At 37.3% G+C, this 10,000-nt stretch overlaps 3 non-coding genes and 34 pseudogenes across 3 annotated transcripts; all 37 read right to left on the bottom strand.

Annotated features, from left to right (window-relative positions):
- Nucleotides 1–102: 102 nt before the first annotated feature.
- LOC148444592 (5S ribosomal RNA) lies at nucleotides 103–221 on the bottom strand. Its single transcript, XR_015875454.1, has one exon. It is a non-coding gene; the product is annotated as a 5S ribosomal RNA (ribosomal RNA).
- A 115-nt stretch (nucleotides 222–336) lies between these two features.
- LOC148444593 (5S ribosomal RNA) lies at nucleotides 337–455 on the bottom strand (annotated as a pseudogene).
- Nucleotides 456–571: 116 nt separating this feature from the next.
- LOC148444594 (5S ribosomal RNA) lies at nucleotides 572–690 on the bottom strand (annotated as a pseudogene).
- A 116-nt stretch (nucleotides 691–806) lies between these two features.
- Nucleotides 807–925, bottom strand: LOC148444595 (5S ribosomal RNA; annotated as a pseudogene).
- A 116-nt stretch (nucleotides 926–1,041) lies between these two features.
- On the bottom strand, nucleotides 1,042–1,160 carry LOC148444596 (5S ribosomal RNA; annotated as a pseudogene).
- Nucleotides 1,161–1,275: 115 nt separating this feature from the next.
- LOC148444597 (5S ribosomal RNA) lies at nucleotides 1,276–1,394 on the bottom strand (annotated as a pseudogene).
- Nucleotides 1,395–1,510: 116 nt separating this feature from the next.
- On the bottom strand, nucleotides 1,511–1,629 carry LOC148444598 (5S ribosomal RNA; annotated as a pseudogene).
- Nucleotides 1,630–1,980: 351 nt separating this feature from the next.
- LOC148444599 (5S ribosomal RNA) lies at nucleotides 1,981–2,099 on the bottom strand. The gene has a single exon (XR_015875519.1). It is a non-coding gene; the product is annotated as a 5S ribosomal RNA (ribosomal RNA).
- A 116-nt stretch (nucleotides 2,100–2,215) lies between these two features.
- LOC148444600 (5S ribosomal RNA) lies at nucleotides 2,216–2,334 on the bottom strand (annotated as a pseudogene).
- Nucleotides 2,335–2,450: 116 nt separating this feature from the next.
- On the bottom strand, nucleotides 2,451–2,569 carry LOC148444601 (5S ribosomal RNA; annotated as a pseudogene).
- Nucleotides 2,570–2,685: 116 nt separating this feature from the next.
- LOC148444602 (5S ribosomal RNA) lies at nucleotides 2,686–2,804 on the bottom strand (annotated as a pseudogene).
- A 116-nt stretch (nucleotides 2,805–2,920) lies between these two features.
- Nucleotides 2,921–3,039, bottom strand: LOC148444603 (5S ribosomal RNA; annotated as a pseudogene).
- A 115-nt stretch (nucleotides 3,040–3,154) lies between these two features.
- LOC148444604 (5S ribosomal RNA) lies at nucleotides 3,155–3,273 on the bottom strand (annotated as a pseudogene).
- A 116-nt stretch (nucleotides 3,274–3,389) lies between these two features.
- LOC148444605 (5S ribosomal RNA) lies at nucleotides 3,390–3,508 on the bottom strand (annotated as a pseudogene).
- Nucleotides 3,509–3,859: 351 nt separating this feature from the next.
- LOC148444606 (5S ribosomal RNA) lies at nucleotides 3,860–3,978 on the bottom strand (annotated as a pseudogene).
- A 115-nt stretch (nucleotides 3,979–4,093) lies between these two features.
- LOC148444607 (5S ribosomal RNA) lies at nucleotides 4,094–4,212 on the bottom strand (annotated as a pseudogene).
- A 116-nt stretch (nucleotides 4,213–4,328) lies between these two features.
- LOC148444608 (5S ribosomal RNA) lies at nucleotides 4,329–4,447 on the bottom strand (annotated as a pseudogene).
- Nucleotides 4,448–4,798: 351 nt separating this feature from the next.
- Nucleotides 4,799–4,917, bottom strand: LOC148444609 (5S ribosomal RNA). The gene has a single exon (XR_015875307.1). It is a non-coding gene; the product is annotated as a 5S ribosomal RNA (ribosomal RNA).
- Nucleotides 4,918–5,033: 116 nt separating this feature from the next.
- Nucleotides 5,034–5,152, bottom strand: LOC148444610 (5S ribosomal RNA; annotated as a pseudogene).
- A 116-nt stretch (nucleotides 5,153–5,268) lies between these two features.
- Nucleotides 5,269–5,387, bottom strand: LOC148444611 (5S ribosomal RNA; annotated as a pseudogene).
- Nucleotides 5,388–5,503: 116 nt separating this feature from the next.
- On the bottom strand, nucleotides 5,504–5,622 carry LOC148444612 (5S ribosomal RNA; annotated as a pseudogene).
- A 115-nt stretch (nucleotides 5,623–5,737) lies between these two features.
- Nucleotides 5,738–5,856, bottom strand: LOC148444613 (5S ribosomal RNA; annotated as a pseudogene).
- A 116-nt stretch (nucleotides 5,857–5,972) lies between these two features.
- On the bottom strand, nucleotides 5,973–6,091 carry LOC148444614 (5S ribosomal RNA; annotated as a pseudogene).
- Nucleotides 6,092–6,442: 351 nt separating this feature from the next.
- On the bottom strand, nucleotides 6,443–6,561 carry LOC148444615 (5S ribosomal RNA; annotated as a pseudogene).
- A 115-nt stretch (nucleotides 6,562–6,676) lies between these two features.
- On the bottom strand, nucleotides 6,677–6,795 carry LOC148444616 (5S ribosomal RNA; annotated as a pseudogene).
- Nucleotides 6,796–6,911: 116 nt separating this feature from the next.
- LOC148444617 (5S ribosomal RNA) lies at nucleotides 6,912–7,030 on the bottom strand (annotated as a pseudogene).
- A 351-nt stretch (nucleotides 7,031–7,381) lies between these two features.
- On the bottom strand, nucleotides 7,382–7,500 carry LOC148444618 (5S ribosomal RNA; annotated as a pseudogene).
- A 116-nt stretch (nucleotides 7,501–7,616) lies between these two features.
- On the bottom strand, nucleotides 7,617–7,735 carry LOC148444619 (5S ribosomal RNA; annotated as a pseudogene).
- A 116-nt stretch (nucleotides 7,736–7,851) lies between these two features.
- LOC148444620 (5S ribosomal RNA) lies at nucleotides 7,852–7,970 on the bottom strand (annotated as a pseudogene).
- A 116-nt stretch (nucleotides 7,971–8,086) lies between these two features.
- LOC148444621 (5S ribosomal RNA) lies at nucleotides 8,087–8,205 on the bottom strand (annotated as a pseudogene).
- Nucleotides 8,206–8,320: 115 nt separating this feature from the next.
- LOC148444622 (5S ribosomal RNA) lies at nucleotides 8,321–8,439 on the bottom strand (annotated as a pseudogene).
- A 320-nt stretch (nucleotides 8,440–8,759) lies between these two features.
- Nucleotides 8,760–8,878, bottom strand: LOC148444623 (5S ribosomal RNA; annotated as a pseudogene).
- A 115-nt stretch (nucleotides 8,879–8,993) lies between these two features.
- On the bottom strand, nucleotides 8,994–9,112 carry LOC148444624 (5S ribosomal RNA; annotated as a pseudogene).
- Nucleotides 9,113–9,228: 116 nt separating this feature from the next.
- Nucleotides 9,229–9,347, bottom strand: LOC148444625 (5S ribosomal RNA; annotated as a pseudogene).
- A 116-nt stretch (nucleotides 9,348–9,463) lies between these two features.
- Nucleotides 9,464–9,582, bottom strand: LOC148444626 (5S ribosomal RNA; annotated as a pseudogene).
- Nucleotides 9,583–9,698: 116 nt separating this feature from the next.
- Nucleotides 9,699–9,817, bottom strand: LOC148444627 (5S ribosomal RNA; annotated as a pseudogene).
- Nucleotides 9,818–9,933: 116 nt separating this feature from the next.
- The window catches only part of LOC148444628 (5S ribosomal RNA), a 119-nt pseudogene continuing 52 nt past the window's right edge, over nucleotides 9,934–10,000 (bottom strand).

A 10,000-nucleotide genomic window follows, 5' to 3' on the forward strand; every position in this document is an offset into this window, starting at 1 on the left:
ATTTTAGACCTCTATTACTTCTTAACTCAAGTAAATTCATTGATAAGTTGAAAAAATTAAATGTAAAATGTAATAGAAAAGAATGTTATGGCATTATAAAATTACCTACAGCACCTGGTATTCCCAGGTGGTCTCCCATCCAAGTACTAACCAGGCCCAACACTGCATAGCTTCCAAGTTCAGACGAGATTGGGCATGTCCAGTGTGGTTTGGCTGTAGATGCTCAAAAACATTAACTTTAGACCTCTTTTACTTCTTAACTCAAGTAAATTCAATGATAAGTTGAAAAATGAAATGTAAAATGTAATAGAAAAGAAAGTTTTGGCAGTATAAAATTACCTACAGCTCCTGGTATTCCCAGGTGGTCTCCCATCCAAGTACTAACCAGGCCCAACACTGCATAGCTTCCAAAATTAGACGAGATTGGGCATGTCCAGTGTGGTTTGGCTGTAGGTGCCCAAAACCATTAACTTAAGACCTCTATTACTTCTTAACTCAAGTAAATTCATTGATAAGTTGAAAAAATTAAATGTAAAATGTAATAGAAAAGAATGTTATGGCAGTATAAAATTACCTACAGCACCTGGTATTCCCAGGTGGTCTCCCATCCAAGTTCTAACCAGGCCCAACACTGCATAGCTTCCAAGATCAAACAAGATTGGGCATGTCCAGTGTGGTTTGGCAGTAGGTGCTCAAAAACATTAACTTTACACCTCTTTTACTTCTTAACTCAAGTAAATTCATTGATAAGTTGAAAAAATTAAATGTAAAATGTAATAGAAAAGAATGTTTTGGCTGTATAAAATTTCCTACAGCAACTGGTATTCTCAGGTGGTCTCCCATCCAAGTACAAACCAGGCCCAACACAGCAAAGCTTACAAGATCAGACGAGATTGGGCATATCCAGTGTGGTTTGGCTGTAGGTGCTCAAATGCATTAAATTTAGACCTCTATTACTTCTTATCTCAAGTAAATTCATTGATAAGTTGAAAAAATTAAATGTAAAAAGTAATAGAATAGACTGTTATGGCAGTATAAAATTACCTACAGCACCTGGGATTCCTAGGTGGTCTCCCATCCAAGTACTAACCAGGCCCAACACTGCATAGCTTCCAAGATCAGACGAGATTGGGCATGTCCAGTGTGGTTTGGCTGTAGGTGATCAAAAACATTAACTTTAGACCTCTTTTACTTCTTAACTCATGTAAATTCAATGATAAGTTGAAAAATGAAATGTAAAATGTAATAGAAAAGAATGTTTTGGCAGTATAAAATTACCTACAGCTCCTGGTATTCCCAGGTGGTCTCCCATTCAAGTATTAACCAGGCCCAACACTGCATAGCTTTCAAGATCAGACGAGATTGGGCATGTCCAGTGTGGTTTGGCTGTAGTTGCCCAAAACCATTAACTTTAGACATCTATTACTTCTTAACTCAAGTAAATTCATTGATAAGTTGAAAAAATTAAATGTAAAATGTAATAGAAAAGAATGTTATGGCAGTATAAAATTACCTACAGCACCTGGTATTCCCAGGAGGTCTCCCATCCAAGTACTAATCAGGCCCAACACTGCATAGCTTCCAAGATCAAACAAGATTGGGCATGTCCAGTGTGGGTTGGCAGTAGGTGCTCAAAAACATTAACTTTAGACCTCTTTTACTTCTTATCTCAAGTAAATTCATTGATAAGTTGAAAAAATTAAATGTAAAATGTAATAGAAAAGAATGTTTTGACTGTATAAAATTTCCTACAGCAACTGGTATTCTCAGGTGGTCTCCCATCCAAGTACAAACCAGGCCCAACACAGCAAAGCTTACAAGATCTGACGAGATTGGGCATGTCCAGTGTGGTTTGGCTGTAGTTTCACAAAAGCATTAAATTTAGACCTCTATTACTTCTTAACTCAAGTAAATTCATTGATAAGTTGAAAAAATTAAATGTAAAATGTAATAGAAAAGAATGTTATGGCAGTATAAAATTACCTACAGCACCTGGTATTCCCAGGTGGTCTCCCATCCAAGTACTAACCAGGCCCAACACTGCATAGCTTCCAAGATCAGACGAGATTGGGCATGTCCAGTGTGGTTTGACTGTAGGTGCTCAAAAACATTAACTTTAGACCTCTTTTACTTCTTAACTCAAGTAAATTCATTGATAAGTTGAAAAAATGTAATGTAAAATGTAATAGAAAATAATGTTATGGCTATATAAAATTACCTACAGCACCTGGTATTCCCAGCTGAACTCCCGTCCAAGTACTAACCAGGCTCAACACTGCATAGCTTCCAAGATCAGACGAGATTGGGCATGTCCAGTGTGGTTTGGCTGTAGGTGCTCAAAAGCATTAACTTTAGACCTCTATTACTTCTTAACTCAAGTAAATTCATTGATAAGTTGAAAAAATTAAATGTAAAATGTAGAAGAATAGACTGTTATGGCAGTATAAAATTACCTACAGCACCTGGGATTCCTAGGTGGTCTCCCATTCAAATACTAACCAGGCCCAACACTGCATAGCTTCCAAGATCAGATGATATTGGGCATGTCCAGTGTGGTTTGGCTGTACGTGCTCAAAAACATTAATTTTAGACCTCTATTACTTCTTAACTCAAGTAAATTCATTGATAAGTTGAAAAAATTAAATGTAAAATGTAATAGAAAAGAATGTTATGGCAGTATAAAATTAACTACAGCAGCTGGTATTCCCAGGTGGTCTCCCATCCAAGTACTAACCAGGCCCAACACTGCATAGCTTCCAAGTTCAGACGAGATTGGGCATGTCCTGTGTGGTTTGGCTGTAGGTGCTCAAAAGCATTAACTTTAGACCTCTATTACTTCTTAACTCAAGTAAATTCATTAATAAGTTGAAAAAATTAAATGTACAATGTAATAGAAAAGAATGTTATGGCAGTATAAATTTACCTACAGCACCTTGGATTCCTAGGTGGTCTCCCATCCAAGTACTAACCAGGCCCAACACTGCATAGCTTCCAAGATCAGACGAGATTGGGCATGTCCAGTGTGGTTTGGCTGTAGATGCTCGAAAACATTAACTTTAGACCTCTTTTACTTCTTAACTCAAGTAAATTCAATGATAAGTTGAAAAATGAAATGTAAAATGTAATAGAAAAGAAAGTTTTGGCAGTATAAAATTACCTACAGCTCCTGGAATTCCCAGGTGGTCTCCCATCCAAGTACTAACCAGGCCCAACACTGCATAGCTTCCAAAATCAGATGAGATTGGGCATGTCCAGTGTGGTTTGGCTGTAGGTGCCCAAAACCATTAACTTAAGACCTCTATTACTTCTTAACTCAAGTAAATTCATTGATAAGTTGAAAAAATTAAATGTAAAATGTAATAGAAAAGAATGTTATGGCAGTATAAAATTACCTACAGCACCTGGTATTCCCAGGTGGTCTCCCATCCAAGTTCTAACCAGGCCCAACACTGCAGAGCTTCCAAGATCAAACAAGATTGGGCATGTCCAGTGTGGTTTGGCAGTAGGTGCTCAAAAACATTAACTTTAGACCTCTTTTACTTCTTAACTCAAGTAAATTCATTGATAAGTTGAAAAAATTAAATGTAAAATGTAATAGAAAAGAATGTTTTGGCTGTATAAAATTTCCTACAGCAACTGGTATTCTCAGGTGGTCTCCCATCCAAGTACAAACCAGGCCCAACACAGCAAAGCTTACAAGATCAGACGAGATTGGGCATGTCCAGTGTGGTTTGGCTGAAGGTGCTCAAAAGCATTAAATTTAGACCTCTATTACTTCTTAACTCAAGTAAATTCATTGATAAGTTGAAAAAATTAAATGTAAAATGTAATAGAATAGACTGTTATGGCAGTATAAAATTACCTACAGCACCTGGGATTCCTAGGTGGTCTCCCATCCAAGTACTAACCAGGCCCAACACTGCATAGCTTCCAAGATCAGACGAGATTGGGCATGTCCAGTGTGGTTTGGCTGTAGGTGCTCAAAAACATTAACTTTAGACCTCTTTTACTTCTTAACTCAAGTAAATTCAATGATAAGTTGAAAAATGAAATGTAAAATGTAATAGAAAAGAATGTTTTGGCAGGATAAAATTACCTACAGCTCCTGGTATTCCCAGGTGGTCTCCCATCCAAGTACTAACCAGGCCCAACACTGCATAGCTTCCAAGATCAGACGAGATTGGGCATGTCCAGTGTGGTTTGGCTTTAGTTGCCCAAAACCATTAACTTTAGACCTCTATTACTTCTTAACTCAAGTAAATTCATTGATAAGTTGAAAAAATTAAATGTAAAATGTAATAGAAAAGAATGTTATGGCAGTATAAAATTACCTACAGCACCTGGTATTCCCAGGAGGTCTCCCATCCAAGTACTAATCAGGCCCAACACTGCATAGCTTCCAAGATCAAACAAGATTGGGCATGTCCAGTGTGGGTTGGCAGTAGGTGCTCAAAAACATTAACTTTAGACCTCTTTTACTTCTTAACTCAAGTAAATTCATTGATAAGTTGAAAAAATTAAATGTAAAATGTAATAGAAAAGAATGTTTTGGCTGTATAAAATTTCCTACAGCAACTGGTATTCTCAGGTGGTCTCCCATCCAAGTACAAACCAGGCCCAACACAGCAAAGCTTACAAGATCAGACGAGATTGGGCATGTCCAGTGTTGTTTGTCTGTAGGTGCTCAAAAGCATTAAATTTAGACCTCTATTACTTCTTAACTCAAGTAAATTCATTGATAAGTTGAAAAAATTAAATGTAAAATGTAATAGAAACGAATGTTATGGCAGTATAAAATTACCTACAGCACCTGGTATTCCCAGGTGGTCTCCCATCCAAGTACTAACCAGGCCCAACACTGCATAGCTTCCAAGATCAGACGAGATTGGGCATGTCCAGTGTGGTTTGGCTGTAGGTGCTCAAAAGCATTAACTTTAGACCTCTATTACTTCTTAACTCAAGTAAATTCATTGATAAGTTGAAAAAATTAAATGTAAAATGTAGAAGAATAGACTGTTATGGCAGTATAAAATTACCTACAGCACCTGGGATTCCTAGGTGGTCTCCCATTCAAATACTAACCAGGCCCAACACTGCATAGCTTCCAAGATCAGATGATATTGGGCATGTCCAGTGTGGTTTGGCTGTACGTGCTCAAAAACATTAATTTTAGACCTCTATTACTTCTTAACTCAAGTAAATTCATTGATAAGTTGAAAAAATTAAATGTAAAATGTAATAGAAAAGAATGTTATGGCAGTATAAAATTAACTACAGCAGCTGGTATTCCCAGGTGGTCTCCCATCCAAGTACTAACCAGGCCCAACACTGCATAGCTTCCAAGTTCAGACGAGATTGGGCATGTCCTGTGTGGTTTGGCTGTAGGTGCTCAAAAGCATTAACTTTAGACCTCTATTACTTCTTAACTCAAGTAAATTCATTAATAAGTTGAAAAAATTAAATGTACAATGTAATAGAAAAGAATGTTATGGCAGTATAAATTTACCTACAGCACCTTGGATTCCTAGGTGGTCTCCCATCCAAGTACTAACCAGGCCCAACACTGCATAGCTTCCAAGATCAGACGAGATTGGGCATGTCCAGTGTGGTTTGGCTGTAGATGCTCGAAAACATTAACTTTAGACCTCTTTTACTTCTTAACTCAAGTAAATTCAATGATAAGTTGAAAAATGAAATGTAAAATGTAATAGAAAAGAAAGTTTTGGCAGTATAAAATTACCTACAGCTCCTGGAATTCCCAGGTGGTCTCCCATCCAAGTACTAACCAGGGCCAACACTGCATAGCTTCCAAAATCAGATGAGATTGGGCATGTCCAGTGTGGTTTGGCTGTAGGTGCCCAAAACCATTAACTTAAGACCTCTATTACTTCTTAACTCAAGTAAATTCATTGATAAGTTGAAAAAATTAAATGTAAAATGTAATAGAAAAGAATGTTATGGCAGTATAAAATTACCTACAGCACCTGGTATTCCCAGGTGGTCTCCCATCCAAGTTCTAACCAGGCCCAACACTGCAGAGCTTCCAAGATCAAACAAGATTGGGCATGTCCAGTGTGGTTTGGCAGTAGGTGCTCAAAAACATTAACTTTAGACCTCTTTTACTTCTTAACTCAAGTAAATTCATTGATAAGTTGAAAAAATTAAATGTAAAATGTAATAGAAAAGAATGTTTTGGCTGTATAAAATTTCCTACAGCAACTGGTATTCTCAGGTGGTCTCCCATCCAAGTACAAACCAGGCCCAACACAGCAAAGCTTACAAGATCAGACGAGATTGGGCATGTCCAGTGTGGTTTGGCTGAAGGTGCTCAAAAGCATTAAATTTAGACCTCTATTACTTCTTAACTCAAGTAAATTCATTGATAAGTTGAAAAAATTAAATGTAAAATGTAATAGAATAGACTGTTATGGCAGTATAAAATTACCTACAGCACCTGGGATTCCTAGGTGGTCTCCCATCCAAGTACTAACCAGGCCCAACACTGCATAGCTTCCAAGATCAGACGAGATTGGGCATGTCCAGTGTGGTTTGGCTGTAGGTGCTCAAAAACATTAACTTTAGACCTCTTTTACTTCTTAACTCAAGTAAATTCAATGATAAGTTGAAAAATGAAATGTAAAATGTAATAGAAAAGAATGTTTTGGCAGGATAAAATTACCTACAGCTCCTGGTATTCCCAGGTGGTCTCCCATCCAAGTACTAACCAGGCCCAACACTGCATAGCTTCCAAGATCAGACGAGATTGGGCATGTCCAGTGTGGTTTGGCTTTAGTTGCCCAAAACCATTAACTTTAGACCTCTATTACTTCTTAACTCAAGTAAATTCATTGATAAGTTGAAAAAATTAAATGTAAAATGTAATAGAAAAGAATGTTATGGCAGTATAAAATTACCTACAGCACCTGGTATTCCCAGGAGGTCTCCCATCCAAGTACTAATCAGGCCCAACACTGCATAGCTTCCAAGATCAAACAAGATTGGGCATGTCCAGTGTGGGTTGGCAGTAGGTGCTCAAAAACATTAACTTTAGACCTCTTTTACTTCTTAACTCAAGTAAATTCATTGATAAGTTGAAAAAATTAAATGTAAAATGTAATAGAAAAGAATGTTTTGGCTGTATAAAATTTCCTACAGCAACTGGTATTCTCAGGTGGTCTCCCATCCAAGTACAAACCAGGCCCAACACAGCAAAGCTTACAAGATCAGACGAGATTGGGCATGTCCAGTGTTGTTTGTCTGTAGGTGCTCAAAAGCATTAAATTTAGACCTCTATTACTTCTTAACTCAAGTAAATTCATTGATAAGTTGAAAAAATTAAATGTAAAATGTAATAGAAACGAATGTTATGGCAGTATAAAATTACCTACAGCACCTGGTATTCCCAGGTGGTCTCCCATCCAAGTACTAACCAGGCCCAACACTGCATAGCTTCCAAGATCAGACGAGATTGGGCATGTCCTTTGTGGTTTGACTGTAGGTGCTCAAAAACATTAACTTTAGACCTCTTTTACTTCTTAACTCAAGTAAATTCATTGATAAGTTGAAAAAATGTAATGTAAAATGTAATAGAAAAGAATGTTATGACTATATATAATTACCTACAGCACCTTGTATTCCCAGGTGGTCTCCCATCCAAGTACTAACCAGGCCCAACACTGCATAGCTTCCAAGATCAGACGAGATTGGGCATGTCCAGTGTGGTTTGGCTGTAGGTGCTCAAAAGCATTAACTTTAGACCTCTATTACTTCTTAACTCAAGTAAATTCATTAATAAGTTGAAAAAATTTAATGTAAAATGTAATAGAAAAGAATGTTATGGCAGTATAAAATTACCTACAGCACCTTGTATTCCCAGGTGGTCTCCCATCCAAATACTAACCAGGCCCAACACTGCATAGCTTCCAAGTTCAGATGAGATTGGGCATGTCCTGTGTGGTTTGGCTGTAGGTGCTCAAAAACATTAACTTTAGACCTCTATTACTTCTTAACTCAAGTAAATTCATTAATAAGTTGAAAAAATTAAATGTAAAATGTAATAGAAAAGAATGTTATGGCAGTATAAAATTACCTACAGCACCTGGTATTCCCAGGTGGTCTCCCATCCAAGTACTAACCAGGCCCAACACTGCATAGCTTCCAAGTTCAGTCGAGATTGGGCATGTCCAGGGTGGTTTGGCTGTAGGTGCTCAAAAACATTAACTTTAGACCTCTTTTACTTCTTAACTCAAGTAAATTCAATGATTAGTTGAAAAATGAAATGTAAAATGTAATAGAAAAGAATGTTATGGCAGTATAAAATTACCTACAGCACCTAGCATTCCCAGGTGGTCTCCCATCCAAGTACTAACCAGGCTCAACACTGCATAGCTTCCAAGATCAGATGATATTGGGCATGTCCAGTGTGGTTTGGCTGTAGGTGCCCAAAACCATTAACTTTAGACCTCTATTACTTCTTAACTCAAGTAAATTCATTGATAAGTTTAAAAAACTAAATGTAAAATGTAATAGAAAAGAATGTTATGGCAGTATAAAATTACCGTCCAAGTACTAAACTGGCCCAACACTGCATAGCTTCCAAGATCAAACGAGATTGGGCATTTCCAGTGTGGTTCGGCTGTAGGTGCTCAAAAGCATTAACTTTTGACCTCTATTACTTATTAACTCAAGTAAATTCATTGATAAGTTGAAAAAATTAAATGTAATATGTAATAGAATAGACTGTTATGGCAGTATAAAGTTACCTACAGCACCTGGGATTCCTAGGTGGTCTCCCATCCAAGTACTAACCAGGCCCAACACTGCATAGTTTCCAAGATCAGACGAGATTGGGCATGTCCAGTGTGGTTTGGCTGTAGGTGCTCAAAAACATTAACTTTAGACCTCTTTTACTTCTTAACTCAAGTAAATTCAATGATAAGTTGAAAAATGCAATGTAAAATGTAATAGAAAAGAAAGTTTTGGCAGTATAAAATTACCTACAGCTCCTGGTATTCCCAGGTCGTCTCCCATCCAAGTACTAACCAGGCCCAACACTGCATAGCTTCCAAGATCAGACGAGATTGGGCATGTCCAGTGTGGTTTGGCTGTAGTTGCCCAAAACCATTAACTTTAGACCTCTATTACTTCTTAACTCAAGTAAATTCCTTGATAAGTTGAAAAAATTAAATGTAAAATGTAATAGAAAAGAATGTTATGGCAGTATAAAATTACCTACAGCACCTGGTATTCCCAGGAGGTCTCCCATCCAAGTACTAATCAGGCCCAACACTGCATAGCTTCCAAGATCAATCAAGATTGGGCATGTCCAGTGTGGTTTGGCAGTAGGTGCTCAAAAACATTAACTTTAGACCTCTTTTACTTCTTAACTCAAGTAAATTCATTGATAAGTTGAAAAAATTAAATGTAAAATGTAATAGAAAAGAATGTTTTGGCTGTATAAAATTTCCTACAGCAACTGGTATTCTCAGGTGGTCTCCCATCCAAGTACAAACCAGGCCCAACACAGCAAAGCTTACAAGATCAGACGAGATTGGGCATGTCCAGTGTGGTTTGGCTGTAGGTGCTCAAAAGCATTAAATTTAGACCTCTATTACTTCTTAACTCAAGTAAATTCATTTATAAGTTGAAAAAATTAAATGTAAAATGTAATAGAAAAGAATGTTATGGCAGTATAAAATTACCTAAAGCACCTGGTATTCCCAGGTGGTCTCCCATCCAAGTACTAACCAGGCCCAACACTGCATAGCTTCCAAGATCAGACGAGATTGGGCATGTCCAGTGTGGTTTGACTGTAGGTGCTCAAAAATATTAACTTTAGACCTCTTTTACTTCTTAACTCAAGTAAATTCATTGATAAGTTGAAAAAATGTAATGTAAAATGTAATAGAAAATAATGTTATGGCTATATAAAATTACCTACAGCACCTGGTATTCCCAGGTGGTCTCCCGTCCAAGTACTAACCAGGCCCAACACTGCATA

The sequence above is a fragment of the Taudactylus pleione genome, unplaced genomic scaffold (genome assembly GCF_031769625.1).
Source record: "Taudactylus pleione unplaced genomic scaffold, aTauple2 ptg001270l, whole genome shotgun sequence".
NCBI classification, from domain to species: Eukaryota; Metazoa; Chordata; class Amphibia; order Anura; family Myobatrachidae; genus Taudactylus; species Taudactylus pleione.